This window comes from Haliotis rubra, unplaced genomic scaffold (genome assembly GCF_003918875.1).
Source record: "Haliotis rubra isolate DU_JTF1 unplaced genomic scaffold, ASM391887v1 Scf52, whole genome shotgun sequence".
Lineage (NCBI taxonomy): Eukaryota > Metazoa > Mollusca > Gastropoda > Lepetellida > Haliotidae > Haliotis > Haliotis rubra.
The window spans coordinates 2,078,421-2,091,299 of record NW_025767213.1 but is presented as its reverse complement, the minus strand read 5'-3'; the positions used below and the strand labels follow the sequence as shown (position 1 = coordinate 2,091,299).

Genomic DNA, 12,879 nt, shown 5'->3' with positions numbered 1-12,879 from the left:
TCATATCTAATAGTGCAGCTAATCTATCTCACCTGCTTAGCAGAACATTTAGTTAAAAAACCAACAATCCTGCCACCAATTTAAATTAATTTTTTAGATTCAGCTACCTAAACAACCTTATCAGTTTCAACTTTGAAAGCAGTGATGAAATCTGTGTTCAAGTTGATTAATCCTGGTTTACAACCAGACACAATCAGCTTGTATGCTTGAATGATCCTATCACCAAGTATTAGGGCACAGTGTTCATGGCTACGTTACATTCTTTGGGGTTTTTCAAAGGGTAAAGTCCTAGAGAGTAAGTAGGATAAGTCTGATTTGAAGATCACCTCTATTTCAGCTTTGATGAAAAGTAATTTGAGAAGCTAAGTTTGAAAAAGTCACAGAAAAGGAGAATAAAGATTAGGATAAAAACATTATATGCTGTTGATTTACAAGTCGACTTGTTAAAATGATCTGATAATTTGTTCATGATAAGATGTTTGATGGTTTTGCGTACATTGAACAGTGGGAGTGGAAGGATGTATATATATATATATATACATCCAAATTTGATATTAGTGGAGAGTGTTATTGGATTAAGAGTGAATGTCATTCCTAAGGTAAGCATAGTTTCCCATTACACAAACATTCCTGATTACGATTGTGTTAAACAATAAACAAGAATTGCATTTGAAGTGGTCAATGTAAATATACACATGATATTCTTCTCAACAGATAATGAACTATGTCATATATACAATTCCCATTTTATCTTCCAATTTACCATACAAATTTATCTTATCTTAAAATTGAGAAATGTTGACATCAAATGATATCAAAGTAGGTGACAAGGTTCAATTTAATCATCTGATAAGCAGATCAAACTTCGCTGTTGTGCGATGTGTTTGGAATAATTGAAGATATGAAAGCTACAGAGATGAACTGTTGCTGTGAGTCTGATGTTTTAACACTGTGTAAGTAATGTGTGAAGTCATTATTAGTCTTTATTTGATGAAAAAAATTGTTTTTTTATCTTGGTCTCGAAGTCATACAGCCCTAAAACACAAAATATTCAACTGTTTTTAGAACAGATTTAATTCGTTATGATACATTTTGCATTAATTCAAGAATTTTAATTGGTAGTTACTTGACTGTAATAGATGTCTGAAACGTTCCCATGATTTATTCAGCCATATATTCTTGACCAAAGCCTATGCATGATAAAATCAAATCGAGGTTGATAAATACCAAAGTATGATTGAAAGCTTTTCGCCCCTGTAGTTAGTGCCCTACAGTTTCTACCTGTTAAACATTTCCTAATTAGGAACATCCTCAGACAGACACTACCACAAAATATGCCCTCTTGATTTTGTCAATTTTTGACAACGTTTCACAATTGACTGGTATTTTATATTTCACTGGCTCCTTAAGAGCAGACGATGGCTATTTTTCATTGATTAATTATATATGCAGACACAACAAATGGTTTTGCAATTTTTACTTTTTCTGCATTTTCCTCGCAAAGTGACAAATACCCACGAGGCGACTGTCTAAGCCCGTAAGGCTCGAGCCAAGTGTTTCAAGAGCTGTTTTTTATAGACGCAAAAATCAATAAAGGTAGCCAGTTATTTAATGCATGAGAGGAATCGAGACAGCATCCCAGACCAATAATTGGTCTATCAGACATTTTAAGAAAATAGGTTTTCTGCCACTAAAACACTTATTACCTGTGGAGGAAAAGGTCATTTTTATCATAGTTTGAATGTATTGATAGAAAATTTTTATGATCAGTCTTGAAGGAGAGTAATGCTGTTACACGTCGCGGAGAAAGGAAGAAAAATTGTATTAGTGGATATAATTTCTTCCATTCTGTCCTATTTTTGTGCTGAACATGTTATATGTAGTATAAATAATGATAATGCATATTGCATATAAAATGTAGTCCTGTGACTTGTCTGGAGAGGGCACCCTTTGGTGTTGGTTACCAATATTGGTAAGACATTTTGGGACTTGTAAACCATTTATGTGCAGCAGAAATCTGGGTTTTGTGGAATATATTGTATTTTGATGCAGCAAATATGTCATGACGTCATTTCTGCCTCCAGTTGTACAGTCATATAGCAGAATCATATCCAACGGTTAATATGACAGTTCACAAGGGAGAGCAATATCACTGTGTATATGATACAGCTATATTTTTGAATTCGTAAAATACAAGTTTGATTCAAATTTATGATTTGAAGTGATTTTAGTAAATGACTTTTGCATTATATATGTAGATTTCTTTTGTACGAATTATAAGCATATTTGAATGCAGTCTTTGAATGGTAAGATCAGAGTATACAAGAATCTGGATTATAAATGCTTTTGTTTCTCCACTAGAGACTCTCTCTATTATGAACTGTACTACTTGGAAATGGTCTTAATGTTTGTTTTACCATCTACGTTTTATACTTTGACTTGTCACTTTATCATGCCAAAATTCTCAGCGGAAAACACATGTAAATGATACAAAGACAGTTTCTTATGACGCTATTGTCATTCCGTTTTTCCACATAGCTGAGATATTTCAGGAGGAGGGGAGAATTCCATGTGTTTAACTCAATTGAAACACAATACGTGAGTCTGGCTTTATGTCACTGTTTCTTTTATCTTATGGCTTGTTCTTGAAAGTAGTATTTATTTTACTTGGGACCTGAATAGAGGGCACACCGGCAGGAGTAAGTCAGTGTTTCACATGCATCTTCCATGCTTTGTTAAGGAAAGTTGAGAATGAGACGTTCATCTACACCTGGGTTCGACAACTGAGGAGGTTTTCTTTGTAAAACTTCAGCTTCACCCAAAGGCCATAGGTAATCTGTCACCAGTGCGATGCTTTTCATTTTATGGTTTATTGTCCTCAGTCATTATTTTTACTTTTTTCTGTTTTAGACACGAACAGTGCCCATCACTGACTGATCAGCCATCAGACAACATAAACATCAAGAACTGAAGGTGAGAAAACATAAAACCTGTCTATAAACCACCTTTTGACACAAACCTTATCAAGCCGGCAGAAAAAACATCAATTTGTGTTTAAAATTCAGTGATATTATAATAGTATTTAATCCTTGGGTTAATGTTATAATTAAGATAAGATGTTATAATTCCAAGATGCCTACATGCACCATCCATTGAAATGATAAACAGTGATGAAATCACAAGGTATAGGTATAATTTAAGAACATAGAAGTGATGGTTTATAACTTAAAATGTCATTTTCATCAAATTCAGGCTGTTGTATTCATAAGGGTATGTAATATAAATAGTATGTGTTTGTGTGATTAGTTTCATTGTCAAGTGTGCATGGAGACCCACACATCACTCTCTTTTTGTCTAAAGAATAAAATATTTTTTTTTAGATCAGTCTGAAGGTTTTATAATTGCACTGCCATGTTGAAATGAAGTAACAATAGCCTTTATTGGAAATTTCATTTGAATACACAATGGAAAAAAATAATCAATATTTTATGTCAAAGTAAAATCCAAATGGCACCATCTGTCATTCACATGAGTATATGTGTAAAATTAGATGGCTGTCTGACACAGTTAATTCTGAAATAAAACATTGACAGTCTACTGCAAGAAACCTCTATCAAATCTAGGTTTATGAAGGCAGTTCAACCTGGTGGATTCAAGGAGTGTCAATGAAAACCACCATAATTAGACATTGTTTGCTATTGTGCGATTCAAGTGTGGACATATGGCCAGCCAAATACTAAATCATTCAGGATTGGCCTAATCAATAAGAAGTATTAAAATTTTCATGATTTACCACCAAAACATTGAAGAGAAATAAATGGGTTGTGCTAATTAACAGTGTTGATTAACACGAACACTGCAGCTTAGGTTAAAATGAGTTCAAACATTGTACTCCATACTACCAGTTCTGTTTTAATTCATTGATCAAGTGAAAACATTTATGAAAACAGTTGATCCCAAAAAGTATGTAATTTCATGTGTTTGGCAAAATTAAATAAAACCATGTACATATATTATTCCATTTCACTAATCACTGATAGAACAAAATCACATAATTAACATAAATATAATTACTGAAAATTGCATTCTGCAGTAAAGCATGAATACAAGATAATACATTACTCTTTAAAAATTGATAAAAAACAAAGCTTGAATTCATTGCTTAAACAGAAACAGATGTTCTGTTGGCAGTATTTTTCCTCCATCCAGATGTTTGCTTTAAAAATAAACAAAAACATACTTGAAAGGCCAAGACATGGGCTATTTACAATGAGATGGACACTGTCCACAGGATATATTTAGAATATGGGAATTCGGGTAAACATGAGTCCAGCATAATGAAGGGGAAATGTCTTCCACTCCAGTTGAACTTTAATTTACTGGGGGCTTGATAACACTGATGGAAATGGATTTTGTTTCATGGGAATAGGCCAGGCCATGCGCTGGACTTTATAAGGATATTTATTTAATTGGTCAGCCAATATGGTTGCCATGGAGATTCAATATCTGGTCAGTTCTTGACCGCAATTGCAGTTGTTATGAAAATACTGTTGTGGAGATTTTGCTGGGGTTGAGAAATTATATGAAATGTTGTGGATTTCTCTCTGGTTGCCAGGTTACTGATAAACAAGGATGGATTGATTTGGGTGGAAGCTACCAGTCTTCCTATGTTTCAATGGCAGATGGGATTTAAGTTGGCATTTCTCAGTATTTGTAAAGCTCTCAAAATAGACTAACAGAAAAATTTATAATATTCATGTCCTGTTTTTCTGAAGGATTTTGTGTTAAGCTTGAGTTATTTACAAGAACCCTCACACAGTACACAGTTGCTTGTTTCAAGGTTTCAATGGTTTGTTCAAAATGACATTATCGATTTGACTTGAAGCATTATCACAAATTCAGTCTTTTGTTTGAAAACAAGTCGGGCATTAAAAGTAAAAGATATCTCTTAGTTGACAGTCTACAGTCACCTATGAAGCAAGGATTGTAGCATAAATTATGGATAAATCCAAATGAGGATTGATAAAAATCAATTAAACTGATCAATGAATTTTGAAGGTGAATCCACAGAGGAATATGGTAGTTATTGTTGGAATACCCAGTAGGAAATCTGTTTTCCATAGTGAATAGAAACACTGGAAGAAAGAAATTGTTTTCAAGCTCTCAGAACAAAGCCTAAGGTCAAGGCTTATGGTTAATCACAATAAAATCACCATGTATGAAAGAACAATACCATTCTTAGATATGAAGGATAGGGGCCTGTCTCTTTGTCTTGTAGCCATATAGTTTTCATCATCTCCTTCCAAACATTTGTCTCTCCAGAGAAATTAAGTCCTCAACAACACCCTTGCCAGTCCTACAGGGCAACAGGTTTCTTGCTTTCAAAACTGATAGTCTTGTACCATTTCGCAGTTGAAAGTACATTGCAACCAAATGCATAATAGGGGTGGTGGGGTGTTATATACATTTACCTGAATTTACAATAGTCTGAATTTTGTGTAATGACTAAGTGGTGAGATATTTTCACCACAAGAGAAGAACATTGAGATCTGAATAGTCATCTCCTTCAACAGCGAGTTCATTTAAAACATCAAGCTTGAGTGCTCCCAGAACCAGAAAGTCTGGATTTCTTGTTATAGATATCAACAATATGCTGTGATTCATGTTCCCACACTTATGACTCTAACAAGATATTAGACAAGCCTGCTTCACTGATCAGAGTGATGAATTGGAAAGTAATTGTTTGAAATATTCTTCAAATCTCACTTCACACTTGTATCCATTTGTCTCTCAACAAAAATTGCCTCATTTGTTGAAGAAAATGTGTAAATAGCGTGCCTAGGGTGAATAACGGGATTAAATCCTACATCCTTTTCCATCATTATAGCTGATGTATGATAGATTGAAAACAAAGGGATTCTTGTGAACTTTAGTAACAAATATTCAGTCAGAAATATTAAGTAAACAACTATTGAATTCTCATGGTTCTATGGAGCAAGCATCAAAAAGTAACTGATGTTGTTAATTGCTCTGGTCACCTTTACATAGCTGCATTAAAACAGCACTGGTAAACATTGATATAGGTTTTGAATAAAAAGTTATATGATCTTTTGAAATAGCATGAAATTGCTTCAGGGATATGGTTGGTATCCAACAACTGTCATGTCTGAAAAAGGTTGTTTCTTCATTAAAGGATAATTTATCCCAGAGACGTGATGTTCATAAGAGAACTTACATCAGAGAAGTTACTGTACTTTCTGTAGTAAGTGTCATGAGCACTTCAAAAATTAAAAAGGTTGATAGAGCCTCTTGAAACCAAGTTAAATTTTGATATGAGTACAGAAGGAGATATTTGGTGCAAATGAAGAAAAACTTGTATTTTGATAATAGGTAGATTAGCTGGGACTGTGTAACATGCTACATCAGTTAGTATGCAAAAGATTAAAGCACCAATTGGTATGGTTTACCAGTCATGACCCAAAAGATCTTGGAGAATACTAAATCAGGAAGCAGGAATACTAAATCTTATGATGGCACCAGCTTGTGTAGAAAATATTTAGATCTTCATTCAGGTCTTCATAAAGGTTATTAAGCATAAGGAACATACAAATCCTGACAACATGATGCCATGACGTGCATCACTTGTGTCATCTGCAATATCTTAGAGTATCACAACCTACAACTTAGAAGAAATGGCTTCCCCCAAGCATAGAATATCATAGGTATTCCCAATGCAAGGTAATGTGGCCATAAGAAATCTGAAAATATTGAAAACAAGTCTTTAAAGAATGATATGCCACACTTGTATCATCTATTATATATTTATTAATCTCACAGTGAATGTCCATGCATTTCGCCATACACATGATCAGCCCCATGTTTGAATTGTCACTTCTTTACCATCTTCTTTAACGTTCTTCCTGAAAAAGATCTGCTCAATAAGATTCCTTTTAAACAACAAATCAGTCGTGTGTGCTTCAGCCATTAAGGTGTTTCTTCAAGGTGAAAAGTGCAGGGGAATGTTTGTAATTTGTTCCAAGGTTGAAGGTGAAATATGATAATGTAAGTTACAGGGATGTGTACATCCTTTAATGCATTTTCCTTGGCCATTTATGGACTCAAAGTGGACAGATTCCAAAAGGTTGTGTGACCTTTTCCAAAATCATGAAATCAGAACCCAAGATTTTCAGAAAATTGAACATTATTGGATTGTGAGTGTTGATTTTGCGGTGGGATGCGTGCACTTAAGCTTTTGATTTTCAAAATTTTGACATTTCCCTAGCTAACATTGTTAAGAGCCAAGGATGAACATCAACTGAACACCTCAGCTGTCGTAAACTCTTTCAACCTTTAACTTTTGAAGTGAGCAGATTTGCATTTTCATAAGCGACAGAATATTAATGCCGCCTGTGACTAGCCTAGGCAAGGCAAATATGAAATATTCTCCCCTCCGGTAGCTGAAACCATTATCACATTCTTCATTTTATACAAGTTGATCATGTTGCTGGAGCCAGTGGGATGTTAATTTGCTAAAGTTCTTACAGTGACAAGTCTGATAATGGAAAAAATTACCTTGGAGAATTGGGAATTCTTTGTCAAATTTGGAAATATTTCACACAAACGAGCCCTAGCCACTGCATTCACCAATCTGCCTGGCATAAAGGCATAGATACAGTCTATTTTCTGCTTAATAGGGGCATTATTATCACAGTAGGGGGGGATTGTGTTTATTTTATTATTATGTTATACTTGAAGCACCGCTTTTTCTATGGCGCTCTCTGATAAAATCAATACTGATCAATAATAAAGCCATCCGTGAATAAATTCTGAAAATTTGAAACATTGTTCCATTCTGATGAAAATGAAAGGCAGTCATAGTGTCAATGAAGGGGTGAGCACTTTCAAAGCCATCAGGTAAATCGGTCTATTGTTATTTTTGGATCTATTTTCTTTCTGTGCAGGGCTCATATAGTTTGATTGTGTACGTTTATCTATTGATAGTTGTCAGGAAAACACTGTCAACATTACTCTTCATCTGATTGTTCCAACAATCTGCTTTAGAATTTCTTCTATTCTCTGTGAAAAACAAAAGGCAATTTGGTAAACATAGCAAATTATTTATTCAGTTGTATTAATTATTGATATTTGAGATTAAGAAAATATTTGTATAAAACATGATTGATTTTTTAAATTAGAATTGTTAATGGAAATAAGATACGTCCAGTGATAATGAACAGTTTCCAGTTTACCAGTCATGGTTTCAATTATGAGAAAAAGGTATCCAACAAACAGTGCATTTGAAAGACTTAAATTATTGCATTGTTGTGTACGAGCATTAGCTAGTGCAGCAATGTTTGTGGTTTGTGGTGGTTATGGCAAGTGTCAGCATTGATGTTTGTGTTATTGACAGGCAGTTAATGGTGCTGGTTATGTCACACCAGGGCTTCATGGCAACAAACTGTCAAGAGGACAAAGTGGACACTGCATTAGGCCTGCAACCATACACTTTGTTGTGGACATGGTAGGAGCAATGTTAGGATATGCGATACCATACCATGAGTGTTTGTATGACTTGTGGTTCTGTTTCCATAGTCAAAGAATTAATAACAGCAAAACTGTTAAAACCCTAGGAAAATTTAGTGAAGTTTTATTTCGATGCACTGGTCAGTTCTGTTTACTTTCACTTTGTCAGTATACACTGAGTGTGAAACAGTTTCAGACTGCACCATTACAGCAAGGACATAGGTCCTGCTTTGGTGCATCCTATGATGTGGTTTAGCTCTTACATCATCAACAAGCACCTCTAGGAACCTGATAACATGACCCTCCTTGAAACATGTCAGACTGAAAAAAGTAAAACTTGTGAAAACATGTCTCATAGATGAGGCTTATCTTTAAAAAGATTCAGTATAAAATTTCGACAATTTTGCTTGTTTAGACATTTTGACAGCTGCTCTAATGAGATGTTTATTAGCAAGTACTGGTTATGCTGTTTATTCTTGGGGACTTTCTGACATTGTGAAACATGTCTTCAAATGAGATATGACTAAGGATGCGGTGCCCCAACAATGACAGGGCATATTAAAGTGTCATTTCCTACAACTGTAAGGAAATGACTTCCACTTGGGAAGTTACGTGTTTCCGCGCTCATTTCTAGCCTTGTTTCTCAGTGCTGCTCTCAAAGGAAATACTTCTTAGAACATCCTATTCAGGTGGTTTTATAAAACTATTCATGTCAAATTGCGAAATTCATTTGAAATTAGTGTCCTACAAGAACATCTGTTGCATGAAGAAATATGTTGTACCTATGTTAGTTGTTTCATATTTAGTGTTTCATATTTGGTTCCTGTGTCTGAGAGTTGATTAAGGCCATTTTTATTGCTGCCTGTAAAGTATGTCCATGTGAATACCAGTACAAGAGAGGAATAACTAAATGGGAGCACTGCAGTGTGGCAGCACTGAACTTTTCAACCTGGGATTTATAAATGACCTTATCACAAATCATAACGACAGGTAGAAAGAAAACAGTCAAGTTTAGAGCATTTTTCAACAAAAGAATGAATGGTCCATGTCACTGTGGGTCTCTATTGGAGGGAGTGATATATTTCAGCCAAACTTGAAAACAAATTCTTTGTGGGAGAGCAACAGTGGAACCTAAACAGATGGTTACTATGAAAAGTCCTAGACAATTGGAGCTTTGACAATTTTGCAAGCTGTAATATGCATTGATTTCTGGATCCTACATGACAATAAGAGAAAGTTGACAGGTCCCAGGGACAAAGCTCCAAGCCTAATTCACCCGCTATTATTCCCCACATACTTGAGTTGCCCAGAAAAGCTAGTGTTTGTCAATTTTTCTCAGTCTCAATAACCACGTAGCTTAGACTAGTCGTCCTGTCCCTCAGTCAAAACTGATTGGTGTATTTTGTTGAGTTACCTGAAAAACATGATGTTATTACCATGATTAAGCAGGGAAAGAACTTTTTTTCAGGCTGATTGTTTATGGCTGGATTGTAATGGACTGATGTTGTTTTTGTTGCTTGTAGGTAGTTGGTTTTTATACTGGGTAAATAAAAACGTGTGCATCAAAGTGATAATTTTAATGATGAGGAAATATGAAAAACGACAAATTCATTTAGATATTCCAATAACTGCCACTATTCAAGTCAGGTTGACATACTTTAACATGAGTTGAACCTGACTGGTGTTTTAAAATAGGTGTCATACATTTCATCACATATTTAATGTAGTCCCTGATTTATCGCTCCAGCCATTTTAGCTGTGTTCATGGAGAAGTGTTTGATGTTGAAATTCATCACCATCAAGATTTGAATATGAAACATGTTGGAGTGAGCCATGCAATGTAAAGTGTTTGCAACTTCTATCAAGTTACAGCAGAGATAACTTTCCTAGAGTCATAGGAACTATGAAAGATTTTATGAGCTTCTCTGATCTGCTACCTCTGAAACGAGGAAGAAAGGAAAATTACAATGTAAAATAGAGATTAACCACTACAGATTGCATAAAAGTCTCCAAAATGTCCACAGTCCGATCTCGCTAGTGTTTATGACTATAGATACATTAAATATCAAAGGAGAAAAAATTTCACAGGTCATAAAGCACATTGAGCTCAGCAAATGAGTTTGCTTTTGTGAGTTTTTTGCTGAAGACATCTTTAAGTTGTGGTTATCTGTGTGCAAGACTTCAACAAAGCTTGAATTTAAGAATTATAGTCACCGTGATTCATGCATTATAGATTCTGCACCATCTTTTAATATGACTCATATCAAACAGAAAAAAGGACATTTTAAGGAGGGTTTAAAAATATAACTTGCGTGAACAGTTTAATTTCTTATGGATTGATTTTGACAGGAAAAAATGTCAAATATCAGGATGATTTCCCAAACTGATTACCTAGAGCTGACAAATATGATTGATTTTAATCATAGAAAATCACCTTATGGTTTTGGATATTTTTCGCTGACAGGGGCGATAAGCGGATGTAATAGCTTGTTGAACTGGGATATGCACCTCTATGGCTTGATTGCTTGCGTTTCAGATTTCACAAAATATCCACAAAGTTGCAGACATCTAACAGCAAAAAAAATGTGAACATCTATCAGGTTTCTTTGTGCTTTTGTTTGAAGATTTTTAGCTGAAAAATATGCCAGAAAGTGATTTGCAGTTATTTCTCTTTGAATTGTATAAACAATCTAATAATGATCAAATGACATCTTACACAAACATTCCTTTATCTGGACATGGTTTAATCAACCATCTGGTGACTTTATTTTAAAGAAAAGATTCAAATTACTTGTCAGCTTCTGGGATTGAAAGGTCATTAATACAATCCATGATAAAGTAGACACATAAAAAATTATATGCAATTCATCAAACTCTTTGAGTGACACATTCAAATAAAGCCATTGTTTCTTTTCCACTTTGATGTTTAAGAGGCCAGACCTGTTGTCCATAAATCAGGGTACAGCAGAATTACATTCTAGCCTATTATTCCTTCACCCCTTGTAATTTGACCTTCCTGAATTATTGTTCAGTTGCATCTGTTTCTGCATTTGAAAGAAGTCAATAATGCCAGACGGAAAATAAGTAATTTTGCCTTTAACTTAGAAGAACCATTAGATGCCAAAATTGAGTTTCCTTTCATGCTGAAATATTCAATAATTTAATAAAAGACTATCATTCCATTATTGAAAATAATAATGAGCATAATTATTGCCATGGTAACAAGTCAAGCCTAGCACTAATGAGGGGTCGAGAAGGTGTGAAATTTGACCTTCCTTTAATTATCTGCACATTTTCTCTGGATTATATCATTGAGACCAGTGGAACCGGTGATTAGTTGTAGTGGTGTCTTCCAACTAATAAGGTGGCAGATTCAAGGTGAAAACTGCTGAAGCTTTATTGTTATTCTGCTTGTTTTTTTTCTGTGGGTAACTTTGTACATTCAATCCTATTTCAGACTAAATACCCAGCAGGATAAAATATATGTGAAAATATGTTAGTACATAATCTGAATCATTCAGTTTATATTGTTCAGTAATAGTAAAATTTATGCTATATTGGCAGTTGAAATAAAAAGGAATATTTGTGTATCTCTTGTGGCAACCTGAATACTTTGTGGGTGTCACTGAATCATTGTTAAATCGAGATGTGAATAGGCCTTGGTTCTGCAAATACTTATTTTCTAGAATAACAATCACTGGAAACAAAGTGGTTTTTTTCTGTTGTTCAGGAAACTATTAATTAGATGGATGTGATTTGAACCTAACTTGAAGTATTTTTCAGCATAATCCAAATAGATACAGCTATTGCATGTTGACTTGCTATATGGCAAGTAATTAAGGAAATTGCAAATATGCAAGTTATCAAGTCATGAGAATGTAGGTGCTACACACAGTATGGGCAATGATTGATGATGTAATTATCATTAAGATATTTGAGATTTGTAGTGAGGACCACTCCCTGTTACTCCGAAGATGACTTGGACATTTATACTTACTAGAATCAAGTAACGTGCACAGAGAGATGAATTCAACAAATCTGATTAGATATGCATGATTGTCACGGAATATCAGGACCCAAAGAATTATTATCTTTATTCTTCCAGTATTGTTAATTGAATAGGCAATATCTGTCAATAATTAATGAAAATAAGGGAGTAACTTAAAATTTGCATTAATAATGAAGTTTTGTGTGGATCTGTTGAAGAAAATCCTTTTGTACATAAATCTCCACATTTGCAATCGGTGCAAAGAGTGATAAATATCTGCTAACTTGCAAAATCAATACTTGGTGTAAAAACTAGAAAGAATTTCTTCAATTTTGATCCATTAGACATGAGAAAAATTGGTATTTTGC

The 12,879-nt window shown here is 34.4% G+C and overlaps 1 protein-coding gene across 4 annotated transcripts in view; it reads left to right on the top strand.

The window, feature by feature from the left end:
- Positions 1–12,879, top strand: part of LOC124292556 — a 33,453-nt gene that overhangs the window by 8,927 nt on the left and 11,647 nt on the right. For all 4 annotated transcript variants that reach the window (XM_046729690.1, XM_046729691.1, XM_046729693.1 and 1 more), the window contains one exon: positions 2,911–2,973. The gene's annotated coding sequence lies outside the window, so the exon portion shown is untranslated. The remainder of the gene's footprint in view (positions 1–2,910; positions 2,974–12,879) is intronic.